The sequence below is a fragment of the Haliaeetus albicilla genome, unplaced genomic scaffold (assembly GCF_947461875.1).
Source record: "Haliaeetus albicilla unplaced genomic scaffold, bHalAlb1.1 scaffold_76, whole genome shotgun sequence".
Taxonomy (NCBI): Eukaryota; Metazoa; Chordata; class Aves; order Accipitriformes; family Accipitridae; genus Haliaeetus; species Haliaeetus albicilla.
Window position 1 is genome coordinate 17,609 of NW_027212505.1, and position 6,958 is coordinate 24,566.

The following is a 6,958-nucleotide window of genomic DNA, read 5'->3' on the forward strand; positions in this document are numbered from 1 at the left end:
ACCCCAACCTTAATCACAGGATAAATAAAGGGCCTGACAAAGTCTACAATGGGTCCATCTTTCTCAGCCTTGTCCTCTTTTTTAAGCTGCGGGGCTCTTTTCTGAATGACATTTTTCTAAGTACAGCTGGTAGATGAGTGTTGGAAATCGGTGCCAGGAGCTGGGGCTGGAAGAGAAGACAGGATTTTTGAGCTGGAAGGCGCGGGGGCCTGGGAGGCGGCAGAAGAGGGGCTCTGCAGCAGGGCGAGGGGCTCTGCAGCGAGGGGCTGCCAAACAGGGCGAGGCGCAAAGACGCCTGCGATGACGACTCACTGGGCAAGTCTGTATTAGCGACTATAGTCTCCGTTATCACTCCCCTTCCACCTTCTGGAAGGAGCGGGGCGGGAAGATTCTCCCTGTGGGAAGCAGTCTGGGACAGGACGTGGGGGAGACGTGGGGTTTGCAGAAGGGCTCTGAGCGAGCAGCAGAGGCTGCCGAGGCAGTGGTGCATCAGGAGCTCGGGGCAACAGGGGCAAGGCCTTGCCCTCCGTGCTGTGCCCCCACACTTACATCTGGACACCTGTGGCCAGGGCTACACTTGGGGCTGGAGTACGCAGGCAGGAGCCCTGCTGCCACCTCACCCCCTGCTTACACACCTACCCCACGCACAGCACTGCTGCCTCCTTCTCCTTACCAAGGAAGCAACAGCCATAAGCTACCTCTCCAGCACGTGCAAGCAGGGCAGTACACTTTGAGACGCGTTGCCTCTAAAAACATCCCAGACAAAACAGATGCCAAGAGCGACAGTGTAACTCTCTGCCTCCAAAGAAGCGGGGTACTGCTCAGACTGTCCACTGCACACAGAGAGAGCGCTTTCCACCAGCCGTACCAACACACCCTCACCAGGTATTGCCTGTTGATTAATTACTTGCACTAGCAGATCTTCCCCACTGTCGACTTTCGGAATGTTGGGCCATTATGGGACTTGGATTCCTCCCATTACGAGGCAACAGCATCTTTTTAAAGAAATAAAAAGAGCACTGCTAAATGGGTACAACTACCTCTTATATTACTAGAGTTACCACAGAACGCATCGTTGGTAGAATTCCACTCAGTCTGGTCGACTTACTCTGCCGATGATTTTTTGAGCCCTTACATCTTACCAGTTTGCTGAAAAGGCAGGGGGTTTTTTGGACAAAAGCCCAAATAAAATACTTCGCAGTCCATGTAATTCTCGGCCTTCCTATGTTCCTATATGTCTCCTTCTCTAAAGCGGATAAATAAATCATGCATTTGGTTTTCAAGTAATGCTATCAAATGCCAGACAGACATCATCTAACCCAAGAACCCATTAACTGACCCAAGCTTTGCTCCCCACGAGACCAAATGTTTTAAAATGCATTTAAATCTTGAGTCTGTTATCAAAACTGTAACATAAATACCTATGTATATATCTCATCCCTTCTGCTCTGAACAGGACCAGGGAAAAACTGAAAAAACTTAATTCCAAGAACTTACTCCAGAGCTGTCTTGTGGCTCAACAGGCTGATTCACAGGTCAAAGAAACTCGCAACGAAATCGCACCAGAGCTACTTTCATTCTCCGTTTCCCAAGAAAGAGTATTGCAGTTATGTTTGCCAATATTCACCGTTTACACCAATTAACCAAACTTCCCTATTATTTATAACTTCTTGGGGTACGGTTTCATCGCTTTTACACATATGCCCCTCTGCCTCGCACTAGAACCATGGATCCTACTTGAGGTTGCTCACAGAGTACAGTACGATTTCGCCTTAGTACACTTAGAAATATCTTTGTGAATGATATTTCACAGCATGCTCTTGCACGTCCCCTTCAGTTAGCAAAACATCATTGATACGCTCTACGTATCTGTATTCCTAAAGTTGTCCTCTTTATGTAAAACTGATTTTAAGTCAAGCTGTTATGCAGCTGTTCCATAATTAAATTGCATACCATAAAAGCTGATGTAGAAAGTATTACCACGTTGCAGAAGGTAAATATTCATTGATTAAGCTTGTTCTCCTTAGCTTGAGAAACTAGGCAAGTTAGAGATCAGGACTTCTAAAATTAATCAAAACCTTGGCAGATGTATTAACAAAAATAAAGCTCAGTGTTTCAAAGAAAATAAAAAGAGTCTGCTTCAGTTCAAGCTCTGCTAAAATTACCTGATGGATAGGTGCCTAACGTGCATCCTGTGCCAGACACCCTGTATGCACAGAGACCTTTCTTATACACTTTCTTAATTACCTGCATTGCTTATCAATATTCACTCGTTCATACAGGCATACTCATTTAAAGCAACTTATCTTAGTAGGGCTATTTTCATCACAGCTTGCTTTGAATACCGTCTCATTGGCAACATCAACTGGTCAACCCTTAGGTATACGTAGGATTCCCACAGGTACCCGCACATACAGAATCTGGCATTCCTGAGACAATGCCTGTGCAAAGGCTAACGAGGTGGGTAAAACAGTCTCATTTGGTGCATCCAGGATGGGTGCTGCATCCTCTATCCACAGCGTAGACAAACACAGGACTAAGATGCACGCGATACAGTGAATTTACTGGGTGAGAAGGGAGAAAGCGGAAGAGGATTTGCCTTCTGAAACTGGACAGTACTCTTCTCAAGAGCAAGAGCTGCCGCTTTTATTAACTGTTTTCAAAAATCTGCAGCTAAGAGGACTCCTTTGAGCTGAGTACTTAACAGTCCTTCTCCACTTGGACATACTTGACAAATACAAGTGTCTTGCCCCTTAGGGTGTGTTTTGGCTTGATGGGGGATTTGTTTGTTTCTCCAGAAGAAATTACCAGGGAGTAGTAAATGTCAGCAGCTCTTCAAGTATGCTTGTGTGTTTCTGCATGGTTTGTAGCCCTGCCTCCAAAGGAAAAACACATGCACACAGTTTAGCATTGAAAATACTTCACACTGTACTGATGGCTTTTTTTCTTCTGAATCTCAGTTCATAATTGTTGGAAGCAAGTTTTCTAGTCATAAACTTAGCTGAGCTATTGGAAAAACCTGCTGTATATTATCTTTACACTGCTATCCACCAGCATGGAACTTACTGTCCTGTAACTACATACCTCAGATTATAAAATACATATGCATGTGTTCATTTCAAATGATCAGTTATTTATGTCATAGCTGAAGAAACATATCTCAACATGAGAAAACAAGGATACACCTACTCACTCAACTGCAAGTTGTAAGCTTCACTGCAACACACCTTATAGTTTTAGTTTCTTTCCAGAGGTGAAGATGACAACAGAAAGGCTAGAGTCCAATGCTGCTTTCGCCTACCCTGAACGTTATTTCAAGTTATTGCTCTGTGATTAATACAAAGCTTACACAGTGATACGGCTTGAAAGGCTGACCATCTTTCACGCACTCTGCAGAGTGTGAGGTTTTGTACATGAATCATAGAGAAATGGGAATCAGCCCAGGTAGATCAGCGATTTGTCTGTCACACGTACAACAAAGTGTTAAGAGGTTAATCTGCAATTTGTTTCATTTTTATCCTTACATCTCCACCACTGGTAAGCCAGTTGGGTGAGATCCTTCATTTCTGTAATTCCAACTGTTTTACACTCTACTCAATATTTCCATCTCTAAACATGGGCCCACTCAAAACAAACAACTGATTTCAGGTTTTAAAAACACTTTTTTAGTTTTAAAACATCTCTAAGTTTTACAGCAGTCCAGTTGTATGTGCAACTCCAAAACATCCCTCGCCTGTAAATCCACCAGTCTGATGCTCATTTACATCACAGGTCTTTCACCGAGCGCAATGTTCCTGAGGTGGGCACAATGCGATATGTGCCAGTGTAGACTCTTTTCCATTACCAGGGAAGGTAAAAAGATGCTTTAATATCACTGAAAATTCAGGCTGGATGGAAAAACACACAAGTAGAAAATGCCGATTTCAAAAATGCCAAGGCATATCCTTTCATTGCCCACATGGAAAAAAAACCATAGACCAGGTATGGCTATGGAGATCTCTTCCTCCACCCCACTACTGCCTAAAAGGACAACGGGCAGATTTTTCACACTGCTTGGGACCCACAAAGATCTATAATTTGCTATTATGTTTCTGCATTCAGCCTCTGCATTCTGCGGGAGCCAAGAAATGCTCCTGCTGCCTTGCAGCCCTGCCACTCCACAACTCCCAGGACACCTCAGAGCTCTGCACATCCACATCGGTTCTCCTTGGGTGGACATTCCCAGAGGAATTATGCTGCTGTGAGTATGCAAAGCCACGTAATCCAAGCCACTTGAAGGAGACACAAAACAATTGTACATTTTCTCCTTAATAAACAGTCCCTCTGGACACAGAAGTCACAGACTCTCTCTGCTCGGCAGCACGTGGGATAACTGCGCATCAGTCACATCCTACATTTTCTCCGTGTTGTTTCTTTCTTCTGCAGCACTTGCAGATATCCACTGGGGAATATGGTAATCCCAGAACACTGCTGCCTCCATGCCTCCACAGTCCATCTGAATTTCTCAACTTGGGTCTTTTCATGTGTCTGATATTTACAGGGACAGCATCTCTGGCTTTGCTTGCCATCAATAATACATCTATCCTATGAAGAACAAGAAGACTGGGACACCAAAAAAACCCCAACCCAAAAGACAGAGAAGTCCATTTCTCTTTCAACCGCCTGAAAAAACACTTGCCTCCTGCACCTCTGTGCATATACCCAAAGAGAGAGAGAATGCAGCCTTTGAACAGTAACTGGGATAAATCTTTCTCCTCTGATCATTCCCCCTCTGACTCATAAGTCTCAATCTACCAAGAAAATAGTGCACAGCTCTCACAAAGCATGACATGCACCTAGAAGGGAGGCACAATTAAAAGAAGAGACAAGACAGACAAATAATATGGGAGCCATTTCCTTCATGAACAGAACACTTTTCCCTTCTTATTCGTCATAAGGACTACCAATAAATAACAGGAAGAAGCAACAGGTTTGAATACAACACCGATGAATTTAAGTTTAATGCAAGTAAAGTGCCTTATAACAAGTCTGGATTGAAAAAGATGTTGAGAAGGGTGGTTTTCAGAGAGACTGCTTACATTTTAATGTTTAGCGAGACCTGAATCTGCAGTAGATGGGTACAAAAAACAATGAGAAAATGTCTTTTTTTTTTTTTTACCAAGTTAGGGCAAGTGAGATTCATCTCTCATTTTTGTGTGTTCTTTAAAAAAAACAAGAAGAAAATCCAAATGAAAAAGGCAATAAACAAATACTGAGACCTGGCAGGGAAGGCAGGCTTTATTCTACCCCACGACTAGCCCTCAACTCCTGTTCTTCTGCGGTCATGCTCACAGCTCTCCCGCATAGCATCACCTCCCTCTCTGATTTTCAGACCTCACATACTACCTTAGGTAGCTACAGCCAAGCTTCGGTGCTGCCCAGAGAGTGTCAAAACGTGAGAGGTGCTCAAGGAGTCCTGTAGGTCCCTCTCCACCAGGTCACTAGAGATGCGCTCTTGCTAGGGCTCAGGCAAGGTAGGGGGAAGGCTGGCTCATACCCCTTATTCCCACTGAAGCCACCTTGACCCACATGATTGAGCCTCGTGGGCTGACTCCCAGCACGTGCTGCTGTGACTGAAGTTTTCGCATTTGGAGCGCTGCAGGATCCTCTCTTTCCTGTCGATCAAATGGCCAGTCGCTGGCACGAGCAACAGTTTACATCACTCACAACCGAACCCGAAATACAGGAAGATTAGCTGCCAGGGTGATTTAAGACTCCCAAAGCAGAACAGAACCAGATAAGGAAAGCAAAGCAAACCATCCTTGGAAAGATAAAGAAACTTTGCAGCTGACACAGGAAAAGCAGCTAGTAAGGTAAGCAGGGGTGTTACCAGTCTCAAGCTAAAAGTATTTTGAAAGGTGACAGCAATTAAGAACCCATGCAAGCCTTGAGCTTAAAAACACTCTGACCTTGAAGGAACTCAATCTGCCTTGCTGGTTCCCAGGACATATGGCCTCAGTAACAGAGGATATACATCACTTCCTAGTTCAGTATAGCTACATAGGTATCCCATAAGGCTTGTCTGGTACAGGACAGAGGGTCTTTGCCTCACCTGCTGACTGTTCAGCTGCCTGCTACCCTGGCTGATCACTTTGGAATCACTGCTGCCCTAAGCCCCCACGTGCTAGATGGAGCCAGCTGGACTACTCCACGATTCCAGACCAACTTCAGCTGTCACACAGGCCCTGGACCAGGATGGCAGGTTGCACTGAACATTTTGTCTCAGACGAGCATCTCCACTCCTCCCTGGATGTCACCGACACCTTGTACCATGGGATCTCTCCTGCCACAAGATCCAGCACAGCCATTACATCCCATAAGCACCACCACAGTCATATACCCCAATCCAGTGTCCCAGGTCTTCGGACTCAAAAGAACAGCCCGTCTCTCCCGTACATCAAAACCAATCAACTCTAGCAGAAATGATGACGTCTTGGACACATCGAGTTTTCAGCTGGAACAGTGCCACCCTGGTGAATTGCTTCACTCCAGGCAGCAGTCTGGGAACAAATGCAGCAGTTTCTCTCCTGTCCTCAAATATAAAGCACTTCCACAAACTTCTAGGTGGTACTGGCAGAACAGCACCCAAACTGTCCCTCATTTCTCTGCTCCCTCTGCTGGGTGCCAGCCCAGCATTATCAAAACGCCTGCTTGGGTAGCGCTGCCAGGCAGCAGCACACAGAAGCTAAAGCAGGCTGTAAAGTTACTACACAGTCTCCCAAAGAGCTCAGTAATTACCACTGTTAATTCTTACCAAGACCAATAGCACCACTACTCTTTACAGGGACCAAGCAGATCAAAAAGCAGATCCGGGAAGAGAGCTTCTGAGTTACAGGCTTCAGTGTCAGCAACCGCTGACATCTCCAGCCAACAGCCAGATCACGCAGCCCTGCCAAGGCCGTACGCCCACCACCTAATA